This window comes from Cetorhinus maximus, chromosome 2 (assembly GCF_964194155.1).
Source record: "Cetorhinus maximus chromosome 2, sCetMax3.hap1.1, whole genome shotgun sequence".
Taxonomy (NCBI): domain Eukaryota; kingdom Metazoa; phylum Chordata; class Chondrichthyes; order Lamniformes; family Cetorhinidae; genus Cetorhinus; species Cetorhinus maximus.
The window spans coordinates 43,446,937-43,465,748 of record NC_135880.1 but is presented as its reverse complement, the minus strand read 5'-3'; the positions used below and the strand labels follow the sequence as shown (position 1 = coordinate 43,465,748).

At 42.1% G+C, this 18,812-nt stretch overlaps 1 long non-coding RNA gene across 2 annotated transcripts; it reads left to right on the top strand.

Moving 5' to 3' along the window:
• Window positions 1-1,452: 1,452 nt before the first annotated feature.
• On the top strand, window positions 1,453-12,521 carry LOC144690330 (uncharacterized). 2 transcript variants are annotated; one of them, XR_013578864.1, is made up of 3 exons: window positions 1,453-1,582; window positions 3,159-3,294; window positions 11,654-12,521. It is a non-coding gene; the product is annotated as an uncharacterized LOC144690330 (long non-coding RNA). The 2 variants fall into 2 exon arrangements; XR_013578865.1 differs by lacking the exon at window positions 11,654-12,521 and adding an exon at window positions 5,906-5,964.
• Window positions 12,522-18,812: the final 6,291 nt, after the last annotated feature.

Genomic DNA, 18,812 nt, shown 5'->3' with positions numbered 1-18,812 from the left:
CTCCCCAGAGAGTAGTTGTTAATGGGTGTCTTTTGGACTGAAGGAAGGTTTGTAGTGGAGTTCCCCAAGGGTCAGTGTTGGGACCTTTCTGATATATATTATTGACCTAGGCCTTGGTGTACATGGCACAATTTCAAAATTCGCGGATGATACAAAACTTGGAAGTGTTGTGAACTGTGAGCAGAGTGTAGAACTTCAAAAGGACATATACAAGTTGGTGGAATGGGTGGGCAAGTGGCAGATGAAGTTCAATGCGGCGAAATACGAAATGTTTCATTTTGATAGGAAGCACATAGAGAAACAATATAAAATAAAGGGTACAATTCTAAAGGGACCTGTATGTATATGTGCATAAGTCATTGAAGGTGGCAGGACAGGATGAGAGTGTGGTTAATAAAGCATACAGTATCCTAGGCTTTATTAATAGGGGTATAGAGTACAAAAGCAAGGAGGTTATGTTGAATTTGTATAACACACTGGTTCGACCTCAGCTAGAGTATTGTGTCCAGTTCTGGCCACCTTGCTTTAGAAAAGATGTGAGGACATTAGAGAGAGCATAGAAAAGATTCATGAGAATGTATCCTCAGTTACGATGATAGATTGGAGAAGTTGGGACTGTTTCTCTTGAAGAGGAGAGGCTGAGAGGAAATTTGACGTAGGTATTCAAAATCATGAGGAGCCTGGACAGAGAAGATAGGGAGAAACTGTTCCCACTCAGGATCAAGAATGAGAGGGCACAGACTTAAAGTAATTGGCAAAAGGAGCAATGGCAACATGAGCAAAATCTTTTTCACACGGCGTATGGTTCTGATCTGGAATGCAGTCCCTGAGATTGTGGTGGAGGCAGATTCAATGAGGCATTCAAAAGGGAATAATGAAAAGGAAGAATGTGTAGGGTTACAGGGAGCAGGTGGGTGAATGGCACCAGGTGAATTACTCATTCAGAGAGCTGGTGCAGACACAGTGGGACAAATAGCCTCCTTCTGCACTGTAATAATTCTGTGAATTATTTCTTCTCCTTTATGGGATAAATATTTTAAGTGCTAACTATTTTAGAAAATAATAGCACTCTGGGGTGTTTCAGGTGCAGCCCTTGAGCTGGAACTCAAGATGGCCTGATGGACTGAATGTTATTGTTGGTGCCAAGCTAGGTCATGGGAGGATAGTCAGCCTGACTTCCTGAAATGCTGTGAGGGGCAGGTCCACACAGATAGCTGAAAAGAAGATTAGAACGCAAAGGAAACAATTCAACCCCTCAGATATTGACTCTTTTTTGCTAGAGGAATTCAAAACATATCTGCTGGTATCCCTCATGGTTTGTTGACCAGATGTGTCCATTCATAGAACGTTGACAGGCAGACAAAAGTTAACAGTTCATGAAGCATTTTTAACTTGCTGAGTTTGTGACCATGGCTGACGGATAGAGAATTAGATGGATCTAGAGGAGTGACACACAGCTCTCGCAATACCTCTGCTACTTCTTGCAACATTTTTGTTTGAGAGGAAGGTCTATTACAAATATTTCCCAATTTTACAGCAGCGATGACAGTCAAAAGTTCTTCATTGGCTGTAAAAGGCTTTGGTAAATGCAAATGCTTTATAAATAGCATCTTTCGCTACTTAAAATGTTTATTTGCACTTCCCTTAAAAGTTGCAAGTTTCTTGGCGTTTAAATACATTGTTAACTTAATGTACAGTGTCACTTAGAAAAATGAAGTTAACATCGCTTGAATGAGCAACAGTGCCACCTAGTGTTGGAGGAACCTGTAAAGTAAAGATCAGAACAATTCTCAATTTAAATGCATTTTGAAGCATGACAGAATTGTGACACCCGTGTGCAATGTACATAATATAGGAAGTATATGTGTGGAAGAAGTATATGTTGGATGCAAGACTTCAATACAGAGAAGATATATTTCACTTTTTAAAATCTCCACAAAACTCAATGATTATCTTGTGTACTTTTTTAATTAAGCCATGATGTTTTCTTGCTCCAGAGTTTGTTCTTCTGTGATGTTACCAATGTAGACACCCCGACCTAATGAGCTGTTCTTAATTGGCCTGTTAAACTGTTTTATTGGCTGATGAGGGATGTGAAGAAACCTTGACTTTCCCTCAAAACCGAACTACGGGTTCAAATTTTCCCACAACCAAGCTCTCGTTTAAATGCATCTTCCCCATCCTTCACCCTCAAAAACATCAAATATGAGAAGTTTGCATCTCTCTTTGTAAACTAAAATTGAGACTATGTGTTCAAATTGCCTCTGTTATCTCCCACCCTGATGAGCTTCACCTCCAAGCTCCACCAGTCAAAGTGATGCACCTCCTGCTCCCTCAATTTCCTTCTCACCCAACTCCCATTCTTGGCTACTATGCTCAATCACGTTGTCAGTGGTTCCTTTTCCTCGGGCACCACCCTTGAATCCTTTACAAACAATGTTATCACACCCCTCCCCCCTCAAAATGCCTGCTGTTGACCTTTCGATCCCTGCTGACTATTGTCACATCTCCCTTTTTTCTAAATCCATCATTTTGGAAATGTTTTGTTAGATTCCCTCCAGTTCAGCTCTATCCTTTCTCACAGCCTTTAATGACCCTAACTTAAGTAAAGACTAATGTCCTCTGATTGTGATCTTCTTAACCTCTGCCTAGAATTCAGCCAAGGAGTCCTCCTCCATACTTCCCCTCAATGAGACTATGTCTTTAGCAATAGCTTCTCCCTTCTCTCAGCAATCTCCTTCAGCCATCTATTTCCTCTTTTTTGCTTTCTTGGCTCTGTGTAACCCTGCTCCCTGACACATTCCATTCTTATGATGCTGGCCTTTTTGTACACTTGCCCCATCCCTCTCCTTTCACTCTGCCTTGAAGACAAAGCGTCAATTAGTCTCACACCTAATCTCTGAAATTCCCTCAGTAAACCTTGCCATTTTTCAAATCCTTTTTAAAAAATGTTCTCCGAATCCATTTTTGACTAGGCTTTTGGTCCGCTCCCCTAACCTGTCATGGTATGTGTTTTCCTTTTGCTCATCTCTGAAGCAGTTTCGATGGTTTTTAAAAAAATGTTTTAAGATGTCATATAAATGCAAAATGATGTCTTGCTTGAATTAGAATTCTGTATTAAATGTGTTAACTGGATAGACATTCTTGCTTTCATTCAGATAACTCTGTGCTGGTCCTTCCACCACCACCACCTTATTTTCCTGAACCACCACCAATTGTAAATGATTACAATGGATTCTGTCAGCCCCCTCCCAGTGAAAATCCTCCCTCTTATTACAGTGTTGTCTTCTGCAGGTAAAGTAACCTGACTCTTAATTTTACAATTGAAGCTTGCATGTAGTATCCCATTTTGGAATGTTATCTGACCATCTTATTTAGCTAAACAGTAACCTTTCCTCATGGCAGAATCACACAGCAGAGCAATGTCCATTTATCGGTCACTACTTATGACTTTGTGCTTCTGTCCCTGTGAGTCAGCTACTTTTTATCAAGTTTAAATGTATTGGGTGAACCTTCTATTAGACCATAAGACATAGGAGCAGAAATTAGGCCATTCGGCCCATCGAGTCTGCTCCGCCATTCGATCATGGCTGATAAGTTTCTCAACCCCATTCTCCTGCCTTCGCCCCGTAACCTTTGATCCCCTTACCAATCAAGAACCTATCTATCTCGGTCTTAAATACACTCAATGACCTGGCCTCCACAGCCTTCTGTGGCAATGAATTCCATAGATTCACCACTCTCTGGCTAAAGAAGTTTCTCCTCATCTCTGTTCTAAAAGGTCTTCCCTTTACTCTGAGGCTGTGCCCTCGGGTTCTAGTCTCTCCTACTAATGGAAACATCTTCCCCACGTCCATTCTATCCAGGTCTTTCAGTATTCTGTAAATTTCAATCAAATCCCCCCTCATCCTTCTAAACTCCATCAAGTATAGACCCAGAGTCCTCAAACGTTCCTCATATGTTAAGCCTTTCATTCCTGGGATCGTTCTCGTGAATCTCCTCTGGACCTTCTCCAGGGCCAGAACATCCTTCCTGAGATATGGGGCCCAAATTTGCTCACAATTTTCTAAATGTGGTCTGACCAGAGCCTTATAAAGCCTCAGCAGCACATCCCTGCTTTTATATTCTAGTCCTCTCGAAATAAATGCCAACATTGCATTTGCCTTCCTAACTACCGACTCAACCTGCAAGTTAACCTTAAGAGAATCCTGGACTAGGACTCCCAAGTCCCGTTGCACTCCATATTTCTGAATTCTCTCCCCATTTAGAAAATAGTCTATGCCTCTATTCTTCCTACCAAAGTGCATGACCTCACACTTGCCCACGTTGTATTCCATCTGCCACTTCTTTGCCCATTCTCCTAACCTGTCCAAATCCTTCTGCAGCCTCCCCGCCTCCTCAATACTACCTGTCCCGCCACCTATCTTTGTATCATCTGCAAACTTAGCCAGAATGCCCTCAGTTCCTTCATTTAGATCATTAATGTATAAAGTGAAAAGTTGTGGTCCCAACACTGACCCCTGCGGAACTCCACTAGTCACTGGCCGCCATCCTGAGAAGGACCCCCTTATCCCCACTCTCTGCCTCCTGCCAGACAGCCAATCTTCTATCCATGCTAGTACCTTGCCTCTAACACCATGGGCTCTTATCTTACTGAGCAGCCTCCTGTGCGGCACCTTGTCAAAGGCCTTCTGGAAGTCCAAGTAGATAACATCCATTGGCTCTCCTTTGTCTAACCTACTCATTACCCCCTCAAAGAATTCTAACAGATTTGTCAGGCATGTCCTCCCCTTGATGAAACCATGCTGACTTTGCCCGATTTTACCATGCACTTCCAAGTATTCTGAAATCTCATCCTTAATAATGGACTCTAAAATCTTATCAATGACCGAGGTCAGGCTAATCGGCCTGTAATTTCCCGTCTTTTGCCTCACTCCCTTCTTAAACAGGGGGGTTATATTAGCGATTTTCCAGTCCTCTGGGACCCCCCCCCTGACTCGAGTGACTCCTGAAAGATCACCACTAACGCCTCCACTATCTCTTCAGCTATCTCCTTCAGAACTCTGGGATGTAATCCATCTGGTCCAGGTGATTTATCCACCTTCAGACCTTTCAGTTTTCCTAGCACCTTCTCCTTGGTAATGGTCACCATACTCACCTCTGCCCTCCGACTTTCTTGAACTTTGGGGATGTTACTCGTGTCTTCCACCGTGAAGACTGACGCAAAGTACCTATTCAGTTCCTCCGCCATTTCTTTGTTCCCCACTACTACTTGTCCAGTGTCATTTTCCAACGGCCCAATGTCCACTTTTGCCTCTCTCTTACCCTTTATATATCTAAAAAAACTCTTACAATCTTCTTTTATATTACTGGCTAGTTTACCCTCATATTTAATCTTCTCCCTCCTTATTTCTTTTTTAGTTGTCCTCTGTTGGTCTTTGTAGGCTTCCCAATCCCCTGGTTCCCCACTGCTCTTTGCCCCATTGTATGCTTTCTCTTTAGCTTTTATGCCGTCCCTGACTTCCCTTGTCAGCCATGGTTGCCTCGTCCTCCCTTTGGTACGCTTCTTCTTCCCAGGGATGAATTTTTGCTGTGTCTCCCAAATTACTCCCAGAAACTCCTGCCATGGCTGTTCCAGTGTCTTTCCTGCTAGGCTCATCTCCCAGTCAGTTCTGGCCAGCTCCTCCCTCATGCCTCTGTAGTTGCCTTTATTCAACTGTAATACCGTTACATCTGATTCCAGCTTTTTCCTCTCCAATTGCAGGGTGAATTTGAACAAATCGGAATTAAAGTTATTGCAATAGCCACCTTCACTCATAACGAATATGTTAGGCTATAAATTTAAATAATTATGTTTGTTCTTTCTAACTTCAAAACAATTTTTAATTGGAGTTTTTTTTTTCAGGAGTGAAGAATAGTATGATGAAAATTAGAAGCAATGCAGGACAGATCCTCAAGGTCACATATCCTGACATGGCTTCTTTCTAAATTGCAGTTTTCAAACTCTAAAATTCTAAAATTGAAGTAAAACACTCAAGGAAACCTAGCGCAAGATCGCTTGAACGACATTTGTCTTTGAAAAATGTCCACAACAGACTCTTTTAGTTGGAGGCAGGAGGGTACATCATTTACCGCTTCACATTGAAGTAAATACTTAATCCACCAATCCATTGCCAAGCCCAAAGCAGTTTTCTTTTCTTACTGATTTATTCCCTCCTCGCCTGAAGGTGTCGATTCCACACCAGGTGTCCTGCAATGGTATCATAGGATGGTTACAGCACAGAAGGGGCCGTTAGGCCCATCATGCCTGCGCTGGCCCTTTGCAAGAGTGTGCTACTCAGCTAATCTCACTGCCCTGCCCTTTCCCTGCAGCCCTGAAATTTCTTTCTCTTCAGATAATTATCTAATTCCCTTTTGAAAACCACAGTTGAACCTGCCTTCACTACGCTCTCAGGCAGTGCATTCCGGGTCCAATATACTCACTGCTTAAAAAAAAATTTTCTTCATGTTGCCTTTAGTTTTCTTGCCACTCACCCTAAATTGGTGTCTTCTGGTTCTTGACCCTTCCGTCAATGGGAACAGTTCCTGTTATCCATTCTGTCCAGATCCCTCATGATTTTGAACACCTCTATCCAATCTCCTTTCAACCTTCTCCCGACCAGTGTTAGCTGTGGCTTAGTTGGTAGCACTTTTGCCTCTGCATCATAAGGTTCTGGGTTCAAGTGCCACTTCAGCACAAAAATCAAGGCTGTTACACCAGTGCAGTACTAAGAGTGTGCTGCACTGTTGGAGGTGCCATTTTTCAGATGAGACGGTAAACTGAAGCGCCATCTGCCTGCTCTGGTGGATGTAAAAGATTCTGTGGCACCATTTTGAATAGGAGCAGGGGAGTTATCCCTGTTGTCCTGGCTAATACTTATCCCTCAATCAACATTACAAAAATAGATTATCTGGTCATTTATCACATTGCTGTTTGTGGGAGTTTCCTTTGCGCAAAATTGGCAGCCAGATTTCCTGCATTACAATTGAAAAGTACTGCATTGGCTGTACAATGCGGTGGTTGTGAAAAACGTGAGATAAATGCAAAATGTTCTTTTTTCCTTCTTCTCCTCTCTAAGGAAAATAACTCGAACTTCTCCAAACTATCCACGTGACTGAAGTCCCACATCTCTGGAACTATTATCGTAATTTTTTTCCTGCACCCTCTCTAAAGCCTTCACATCCTTTCTAAAGTGCGGTGTCCAGAATTGGACACACTACCCTAGTTGAGGTCAAGTCAGTGTTGCATAAAGGTTTACTGTAACTGCCTTGCTTTTGTACTCAATGCCACGATTTATAAAGCCAGGTTCCTGTGTGCCTTGTTAACTACTTTCTCAACCTGTCCTGCCACCTTCAACTATTTGTCTGGATGTACTCCCATGTCTGTCTGCTCCTGTACCCCCTTTTAATATTTTAACTGTATTTTATATTGCCTCTCCTCATTCTTCCTATCAAAATGTATTACTTCATTGCATTAAATTTCATCTTCCCCATGTCTGTGCATACCACTAGCCTGTCTATGTCCTCCTCAAATGTTGAAATTGTGCCCTGCCATGTCTGAACCACACATTATCTATCCAACTGAGCTAATCAGCCCCCAGATCATTAATGTAGGTCAAGAAAAACCGCAGTTTGACCCCTGGGAAACCCCATTGTATACTTTCCCCTGATAAACAACCCTTCAACACCACACTCTGTTTCCTGTCATTAGGCCAACTTTGTGTCTTTGCTGCCAATGCCCCTTTTTCCATGGCTTGGACAAGCTTGCTACTTTATCAAAAACGTGACATTTTATGAAAAGCCTTTGGAAGTCCTTGTACACTACATTAACCTTCTCTGTTAGCTCATCAAAATCTCAACCAAATTAACTAAACATTGTTTAACTTTAACAACTCTGTGTTGGCTTTTCTTAGTTAACCCACACTTGTCCAAGTGAATGTTAATTTTGTCCTGGATTATCATTTCAAAACGTTTTCCTGCCACTGAGGTTAAACTGATTGGCCTGTAGTTGCTGGGCTTATTCTTACACCCTTTTTCGAACAAGTGCGTAATATTTGCAGTTCTCCAGTCCTCTGGCACCAACCCTGTATCTAAGGAGGATTGGAAGGTTATTCCCAGAGCTTGCACAAATTCCACCCTTACTTTCCTTAGTATCCTCAGATACATCTCATCCGGTCCTGGTGACATCTTAACTTTAAATACAGCCAGCCTTCCTAATTTCTCCTCTTTAGCAATTTTAACCCATTCAGTGTCTCACCTACATCCTCTTGCACTCTGACTTTGGCTGTATCTTCTTCCTTGGTAAAAACAGATGGAGAGTTACTCATTTAGTAGTATCTTAGCCACACTCTCTGCCTCCATGCACAAATCCCCTGTTTGATCCCTAATTAGCCACACCCCTCCTTTTACTACCCTTTTATTATTTACATGCGCATAGAAGACTTTTGAATTCCCTTTTATTTTAGCTGCCAGTCTGTTCTCATACCTGCTCTTTTTCACTTCACCTCTAAACTTTCTATATTCAACATGGTTCTCACTTGTATAATCAACCTGACATCTTTTTGAAAACATGCTTTTTCTGCATCATCTTATTCTCCATCTCTTTCATCATCCAAGGAGCTCTGAATTTGTTTGTCTTGCCTTTCTTTCTTGTGGGAATGTACCTCGATTGTATCCAAACCATCTCCTTTTTAAAGGCAGCTTATTTCCATTATAGCTTTGCCTGATGATCTTTGGTTCCAGTTTACCTGAACCCAGATCCTTTCTCACCCCATTGAAGTTGGCCCTCCCCCAAATAATTAATTTTACTCTGGATTGCTCCTTGATCTTTTCCGTGGCTAACCTAAACCTTATGTTACTATGATCATGTCTGCCAGACTACTGCCACTTGATTCACTTAACCCGCTTCATTCCCTAGACCCAGATCCAGCAATACCTCCTTTCTTGTTGGCCCGGAAACATACTGGTCTAAATATTATCCTGAAAACACTTCAGAAACTTCCCCCTCTCTGATCTTTATGTTACTACTATCCCAGTCTATATTAGGATAATTAAAGTACCCCATTATGACTTCTCTGTATTTAAATAGCCGTTGGGTAGTACAGAACTTGAATATTGTTGAAAAGAGAGACATGTTGCTGAATCTTTTCAACTTGCACCCATCAGGACAAATGCAAGAATCCCAAACTTTAAATGATCACAGCAATTTATGCTAGAGAAGAAAAGGGTTCTGATCAGTTGGCAAGTTAACTCTGATTGGCTGAGGCGTTACCATGGAGAAAGCAACAGGGGACCAAAGGCTACCCATACTCCTGGGTAATTAAACAAAGCCACAAGGGGCTTAGGCATATTTCTTTTGTTTGCGGACAACGGGTCCTTGCACGTATGATGCTTTGAGCAGGCATAAATGAGTCATGTTATGAGCTCAACTGATTATCTTAAATTGGTTATTAATGTAGCTATTGGTGCACTCACGATTGCACAGCGCTTGCTGAGCAATCATGGACCTTGCAAAACCCAAAACAAAACATCTGTTAGATGCGATTTCATGCTTGTTCAGCAAGTGCTGCCCAATCTTGAGTGTGCTAACAGTTGCATGAACAACCAATTTAAGATAATTAGTCGAGCTCATAATGTGGCTCATTTACACTTGCTAGAAGCAACATACATTGATAAGCAGCGATCCGTTCTCTGTAAACAAAAGGAATACGTTCAAGTTATGTGTCTAGAATTACCTGGAAACGTGGGGAGCCTACAGTTCCCTGTTGCTTTCTCCATGGCAATGCCTTGACCAATCAGAGTCGGCTTGCCAACCTTTCAGCAGCCTTTTCTCCTGTAGTATAAATTGTTGTGATTGTTTGAAATTGACATCCTTGTGTTTGTCCTTATGAGTGCAAGATGAAAAGCTTTGGCAATGTGTCTCTTTTCAGCAATACTCCACTTTTGTAACTCTCTGTAATGTCCTTGCAAATTCCTTCCTCTATATTTTTCCCACTAATTGGTGGCCTATTGAAAACACCCTTTTCAATTATTTTCTGTTAATGATACCTTTATTATTTATTAGGTCTTACCACATAGATTCTGTTCTTGACCCCTCTAGGAGATCCTCTCCATCCAGCACTGTAATATTCTTCTTGACCAATACTGTCACCCTTCCCCTTTTCACTCTTTCCCTATCTTTCTTGAACACCCTGTATCCAGGAGCATTAAGTTCCCAGTCCTGTCATTTTTTGAGCCAGGTCTTTCTTAATGTCACAGCATTATGGGCAGAATTTTTCTCTCATCAGGCGGGCGTGTGGCCGACCCGACTTAGAGTAAAATAGTGCGTGATGACGTCAGGCAAGTGTCCCGAAGTTATCGCACACTCTCGCAATATTTCGCTCAGCAGGCATGTGCAAGAGGTGGCAGCGTGCCCACTGATAATTAAAAGGCCTATTAAGGCTCTTAATCAATTAATTAAATTGGAATTTTCGCTGCCCGCCCAACCATTTGGTTGGCGGGTGGGCGAAAAAGCCAAGCGGCCTTTAGATTTTTTATGAAAACTCATCCACGGACAGGATGAGGTTTCCAACAGGAATTTTTTTAAAAAATGTTTAAGCCTCATTTATAACATGTCCCTCCTCATATGTCAGAGTCACATGAGGGGACATGTTTTTAACGTTTGTAAGTTTTTCATTTTTGATTTTAAAAATCTTCAGCTCCATGAGGCAGCTCGATGCCTCAGGGAGCTCTCATTGTGCGCACCCGTGTGCGGGCGCAAACTTCCGCACTGGTCCTCCTCCCACCACCACCCACCCCCCACCTCCCCCCCCAGCACAGCAGCGCTCAGCGTTGTAGCGTACGTTTCACACTGAAATCGATGTCGGGGCCTGATCGCAGGCGGTGGTCGATTTCGTGACTGCCCCCGGGCCTGCCTGCGTGACAAGGGCAAAATTCAGCCCTATATTCCAATGTGTCTATTGGCACCTGAAGTGCACCAAACTTATGTACCATGCTCTGTTTGTTTACATACCATGCACTGTAAACCTAATATAAACCTTATTACATTCCTCTTGCTCTGATCCCACTCAATAACTTATTATCGAGTGCTATCTGTCTCTCCCAATTCTTTGTGCGCCTTGTTTCTCCTTTTCTAATGTTACATCCAAATAACCATTATTTATGTGTGAGCATTGACCAGCCATTTACTTTTACAGAGCTTCAAAGGTCATGAAATTTTGGGTGTAAGTGAGTTAAGCTTAAGTTATGACCCATATTCTTTTGTGTATAATGTTTAGTGAAACAAAATCTGTCCATGATGGTCATGTTTGTCACAGTCTTTGTATCTTCTAATATCATTCAGTTCTTCATTAATTATTAAGGCTTTAAAATAAAGTAAAAGTATCCCAAAACAAGTGGTCTTTAGGCCTTGTATCATCCTTTTAATTGTTTGTGTTTTGGCAATCTACAGAATAGACCAATTTCTAGCAGTTGCTGTGTTTAAATAAAAACTTTATTATATGGAACCACAGTGGAGAACGTTTTTGTTAATGTTAAGATGTCTACTCCTGAACTTGCTAAAATTAGATAATTTCTTCTATCAAAAACTGAATTTTGATTTTAACTTCTTTGACAGGTCACAGACAGATGAGAACCCTAATTCCAACATGAGATCCAGTAGATTGATTCTGACGGAGTTTACAGCACATTACCATATATATCTGGTGTCTGCTACTTTCCAAAGGAATTATCACCAATGAATGAAGAAAAAGATCTCCAGACCTCAGCTGAACAATTACTTCACCCAACAGCATCTTAGATAAATAAAAATTGATATTTTTATTTTTTGTTTACTTGGTGCTTTCAGTTAAATTATATCAGGCTGTTCTTAGAACATTGATGAACAAAAACAGGCTATTTTGCTTATCAAATCTGTATTTGGGAGTGAGGAGAGTTTTCCAAATAAGAATCTGATCCCACTTTCCTTACTCCCTTTTAATATTTCTTTTCTCAAGAAACTATACAACTACTTTTTGAAAAAAAGATAAGCTCTGCTTCAATAGTTGTTTGTGATGGAGAATCCACATTCTGATCACTCCACTGTACAGATTCTTTCCTGATCGCACCTTGAATTACCTTTGTCGCTGTCTTGAATTTGTGTTGTCATTGCCTACTCACTGACCAATTGAAGCAATCTATTACTGTTGACCTTATCATGACCTCTTATAATCATGGAAGACATCTATCAAACGACTCCATAATTTTCTCAAATGTAATAAAACCCTATTGTCTCAAGTCTTCATTCATAACTGAAATATTAAAGGATATGAGGAGCATGCAGTAAACTAGAATTTGACTCGGTGGATAATCTAGAGAAAACACATGCTGTTTTGATAGCTGATATGACCTTTTATATGTTATAATATTCTATGGTCTCTTTCTCATCTACATGCTGCCCCTTGGTGACATCATCTGAAAGTGTTAGCTTTCACACATATGCTGATGACACCTCACCACCACCCCTCTCGTCTCCTCCACTGTTGCTAAATTATCGGAGTGTTTACCTGACGTCCAGTACTGGATGAACAGAAGTTTACTCCCAACTAAGCATTTGGAGGACTTGAAGCCATTCCCTAGCTATCAATTTCATCCCTCTCCCTGGCAACAGTTTGAGTACAAACCAGTCTGTTTGCAATCTTGGTGTCACATTTGACCCTGAGATGAGATTCTGGCCTCATAATCATGCCATCACTAAGAGCACCTATTTGGACCTCTGTAACTTTGCCCCTGTCTCAGCCCATCTGCTGCTGAAACCCTCGTTCATGCCTTTGCTACCTCCAGACTTGACTATTCAGCGCAGTCCTGGCTGCTCTCCCACGTTTTACCCTCCATAAACTTGAGGTCATCCAAAACTGCTGCTCATGTCTTAACTCGGACTAAATCCCATTCCCCTATCATTCCCGATTGAAGACTGGTTAGCTATCAGGAAACAAGAGTTGGGACAAATGGGTCAATTCCAGGATGGTAAACTATAACTAGTGGACTGCCACAGGGATCAGTACTGGGGCCACAATTATTTACAATCTACATCAATGACTTGGATGAAGGGACTGGCTGTAGCCAAATTTGCTGATGATAAGATAGGAAAGCAAATTGTGAGGAGAACGCAACAGGATATAGATAGGTTTAATGAATGGGCAAACGTTTAGCAGATTGAGTATAATGTTGGAAAATATGAGGTTTTCCACTTTGGCAGGAAGAATAGAAAAGCAGAATATTATTTAAATGAAGAGAGATTGAAGAATGCTGTTTTAAAATTATTTCACAGTGTGTGGAAGTAGCTGGCCATACCAGCATTTATTGCCCATTCCTAAGTATGGAGGGATCTGGGTGTCCTTGTACATGAATCACAAAGAGTCAGCATGCAAATACAGCAATTAATTAGGAAGGCAAAGGCAATGTTGGCCGTTATTGCAAGGAAGATGGGGCATAAAAGTAGGCAAGTCTTGCTACAACTGTACAGGGCATTGGTGAGACCACATCTAAAGAATTGTATAGAATTTGGTCCCCTTGTTTAAGGATGGACATACTTGCATTGAAAGCAGTTCAGAGGAAGTTCACCAGGCTGATTCCTGGGATGAGGAGTTTGTCTTATGGGGAAAGATTGAATAGGTTGGGCCTGTACTCATTGGAGTTTAGAAGAATGAGAGGTAATCTTTTTGAAACATAAGATTCTGAGGAAGTTTGATGGAGTTGATGCTGAGAGGATGTTTCCTCATATGGGGAAATCTAGAACTAGGGCACATAGTTTAAAAATAAGGGGTCTCCTATTTAAGAGGGAGATCAGGAATTTCCTCTGAGGTTGTTGTTAGTGTTTGGAATTCTCTCCCTGAGTGAGCATTGCAGGTTGGATTATTGAATATATTCAAGGCTGAGTTATACAGATTTTTGATTGAAGGGAGTAAAGGATTATGGGAGCAGGCAGAAAAGTGGAGTTAAGGCCACAACCTGATTAGCCATAATCTTACTGAATGGTGGAGCAGGCCCCAGGGGCCGAATAACTTATTCCCGTTCCTATTTCTTATGTTCTTTACCCCTGTGCTCACTCACCTACATTGCCTCCCAGTCAAGCAAAGTCTTGATTTTAAAATTCTCATCCTTGTTTTCAAATCCCTTTGTAATCTTATTGCTGCCTATCACCGTTATCTCCTCCAGCCCCACAACCCTCCAAGATATCTGTGCTCCTCTAATTCTGGCCTATTGTGCATTCCGATTTTAATCGCTTCACCTTTAGTGACTGTGATTAGTCACTGCCAAGGCCTCAAGCTCTGGAATACACTCCCTACACCTCTCCGTCTCTCTACCCTACTTTCCTCCCATAAGACACTCCTTAAAAATCTTTGATCAGCTTTTGGTCATCTGAACTAATGTCGCCTTATGTGGTTCAGTGTTATATTTTGTTTAATGCTCCTGTGAAGTGTCTTGGGATGTTTTATTACATTAACGGTGCTGTATAAATATTTAAGTAGTTGTTGTAACTATAATCTTTCATCCCTGAGAACATGTTAAATAGCAGAATTGATTTTAAAAAAAATCTTTTCTTGCATGCATTGAGCTGTTACCTGTCTTGTAACAGAAAATATCTTCACCTAAGAGTTAGAAAGGAAGATTCTATTCAGCCCTTCTTGACTATGTTGAAGTTCAGTTCTGCTTTGAGATAGTTTTTACAGACTGTAAAATACGTGAGCAGACCTACGCATTTGCAAATGTGTATTTCCTTTTCATTAGGGCCACCACTGTGATCACTAGAACTGAAAGTAAAGCAGGAAGAGTGGCTGCATGAGTTAAATAATGCATCATGACACTCTTGTTCAGAATCCATGGCCACCATTTTTTGAACTGGTATTTTGTACCAATTTCGGTATTAGTGATCTGATTGGGCCCAAAGAAACGTAATCTAAGGTAACTTTGAGTTCTTATTTTATTGAAGTGGAGAGAGTTTATTTGCATTCGGGGCACTGTACTGCATTTCAGATGCGTTGTGCAAGTGATTATATTGCATGACCCTGGCTGTTGATGCATGTTCCCATCATAATGCTGCATCCTGCATGCGAACCACACTATTTTTCCATTGCCCACATTAAGAAAACAACAGAAAGGGTATTTTAATTAAGCAGGAAGCAGACTTTTTAAGACAAAGTATTTAATTTGTTTACTCTACATGTTAAATTATATGGAATTAATTTTTACATGGTGGAATAGTCACAAATGTACATGTTCATCAAGGATTTCTTAATAAAACATTGATAGAACATTAAAAGCAATTTTAAAACTTGATTGTCTTCAAGAGCGGTAAACTTGCATATAAAGAAATAAAGGAACACCTGGACATTCCCCTCCAAAATCACACACCATCCTGACTTGGAAATATATCGCCATTCCTTCATTGTCACTGGGTCAAAATCCTGGTGCTCCCTACCTTACAGTACTGCGGGAATATCTTTAGCACATGGACTTTAGCTGTTCAAGAAGGCGGCTCACCACCATCTTTGCAAGGGCAATTAGGGACAGACAATAAATGCTGGCCTTACCAGGGTCGTCCACAACCCTTGAATGAATAAATAAATGGAGATTAAATCTTGTGCAAAAATGTCCTATGCCCTTATAATTGAATATTGAATAGTGATTAACCTCATGGCAATTTGTCAGCTGGGAAGTTAAAAAAAGTTCTCAAATTAATCAAATTACACAAGACTTTTACATTGTTATTTTATATTAACATTTTATGGCGGCCTGTACCCCCAGATTAATTTAGAATACATGCCCTAGCTAGCATGTAGCTGAAGCTGCTACTTAAAAAGAGTGCATGCAGTTGTAAATTTGCTGCTTATCTACCTGCTAAGACAATAACCCATCTCCAGACCTGCCTCACTCAGCATGATCTGCTGATACTAAGGTCTCTCAACAGGAAATGGGAAGGGACTGCCAGTTTGCAAAGGAACACAATGCTACTATTCCAGTTCAATGCTGATCTTGCCTTAATGTGTGCTCTTGTAGGAGGTTGGTTTTCACTAATAATTATATTATTAGTCAGAAAGTACCCAAATAGATAATGTATTAAAAGTTCAACAGCTCTCCAGCTGTCTAAAGGTTACTGTTAAGTAATAGCAAAATGTTCACCCAACTCTTTGCAACATTTTAAAAAATGGTAGGTGAGTATTCCTTTAGCTAGTGGTAGAGGTGGCTGTCTTCCAAGCTGTAGCACCCATGGTTTGTTGGCAGGTTGAGGAAATAGTGGTACCAGTGCTGATTGACATTGGAGTCTTCATGCAGTAATAGAATGATACAGCACAGAAGGAGGCCATTTGGCTCAAAGTGCCCTGTACCAGCTCTTTGAAAGAGCTACTCAATGGGCAGAATTTTGCCGTCGGCAAGCAGGGGGCGGGGCCAACTCACCGACGTGTAAAATGACGTGAGATGTCATCGGGCAGAACCCCCAACGTCATCCTGGCCCATTTAAACTTTCAGGCAGGGAGGGGCACAGCACAATCAGCTGCGGGCCCGCCAACCTGTCAATGGCCAATTGAGGCCATTGACAGGATCAATTATACAATTAAAGGACCTGCCCGTCTAACCTTAAGGTTGGTGGGCAGGCCAGGAACCCCAGCGGCAAATAGAAAAAACATGAAACCTCATCCACCAGCGGGACGAGGTTTCATGCAGGGCTTTAAAAAGTTTAATAAACTTATTATGTAAATTAGGAACATGTCCCATTGTCACATGAGGGGGACATGTTAGGGAACTTTTTTTTCTATTTTTCATATTTTTAGAACTGTCAGCGATCTCCCTGAGGCAGCACTTAGCCTCAGGGAGATGTGTGCTCTTTCATGCGCATGCGCGAAAAAGCGCACTCTCGCTTTTTGGGACTGCCCCCGTCCGCACAAGAAGCACATAGCACTTCCCGCCGGGCGTCACGATGGGTAGGCCTTAATTGGCCCGCCCATGTAAAATGGCGGTGGGGCCCACTTATCTGGCAGGGATCGGCTCCCTGCCCACCCGACAGGCAGAAAATTCTGCCCAATTAGCCCTGTTCCCTTGCTCTTTCCCAATAGCTCTGCAAGTTTTTCCATTTCAAGTGCTTATCCAATTCGCTTTGGAATTTTGTTTACTGAATCTTGTTTTTATTCATTCACGGGATGTGGGTGTCGCTGGCTGGGCCAGCATTTATTGCCCATCCCTAGCTGCCCTTGAGAAGGTGGTGGTGAGCTATCTTCTTGAACCACTGCAGCCCATGTGGTGTAGGTACAGCCACAGTGCTGTTAGGAAGGGAGTTCCAAGAATTTGACCCAGTGACAGTGAAAGAACGGTGATATATTTCCAAGTCAGGATGGTGAGGGATTTGGAGGGGAAATTCCAGGTGGTGGTGTTCCCATCTGTCTGCTGCCCTTGTTCTTCTAGATGGTAGTGGTCATGGGTTTGGAAGGTGCTGTCGAAGGAGCCTTGGTGAATTCTTGCAGTGCATCTTGTAGATGGCCCCGAGTGGGCCCCGCCCCCGCTCGCTGGCCCGAAGATTCTGGCCCTAAGAAATGTGTTGGATGAGGGCGATTATTGAAGCAGAGAGGGCATAGGAGCTGAGTCCAATCCTGTCATTCTGCACTTTCCGATAGGAGTCATTGGATAATGATCAGGAACAGAATCATATTTTTCTCTTCCTAGTCTGAGGCTGATTACTGCTCCCGCTGATAACTTGGATAGCATAGTACCGGCTGGGAATCAAATCTGGGTTTAGCCTAGTCATAGAGCGCTGGGCAACCTGACACGTTTTTGCAGCAAGACACTGGCGCAGCTCTTACCTAAGTAATCCCCTTTAGTTTTGAGTTGACCTGTTGTGCGCCTGCAGTAGGCATTGGTCACAATCCACACGGACTGCAGGCTCAATAATTCCATTTCTATTAGTCTCACTGAAACAAGATACCAACTGAACTCCTAACGCATGACAATATGCCACAAAATAGATTTGAGGCACTGAGGACTAATGTAACTGTGATCTCTTTTACCCACCAATATTTTGCCTCATAAAAGAGCTTTTGAGAGCTGTGTGACATTTTTTTAAAGATTCTACTGCAGCAAAGTACTAAGTTCCTAAAAGTTTGCACATCACAAATGAAGAAGTGACACCCATGGAAGGTGTGACCTATTCACAAATTAACACCATCAGAGGAGCCCATCCATGCACAAATACGCAGGCCATGTTGTCACCAGGGGACTGACATGTGCAAGTGTGTCATCACCAGAGGAAGTGGCACATGTGCAGGCCAAGTTGTTACCAGTGGTCAGATGTACACACAAGAAGTAATGTTGGAAGGGGCCCCAAGCATGCGCTGGGAGTGTGTTTTAATTCACTCAATCATTGACAGGGTATGGGCATTGCTAGCAAGGCCAGCATTTATTGTCGGGACTTAACTGCCCTAAACTGGGAGGTAGTGAGCAGCTTTCTTGAACCGCTGCAGTTCACGGTGCATTGAGGTTTTCCAGGATATTGACTCAGCGATGATGTAGGAATAGCAGTAGGCCTCCAAGTCAGAATACTTTGTGACATGGAGAGAAACTTGCAGGTGGCGGTGTTGCCATATGGGTGCTGTCCTTGTTCTTCAAGGTGGTAGAGGTAGCGGTTTGGGAGGTGCAGTTGAAAAAGCCTTGGCGAGTTGCTGCAGTGCAACTTATAGAAGGTACAAACTGCAGACATGATGCACCGAAGGTGGCGGAGGTAAATGGTTAACATGGTGGATGGGGTG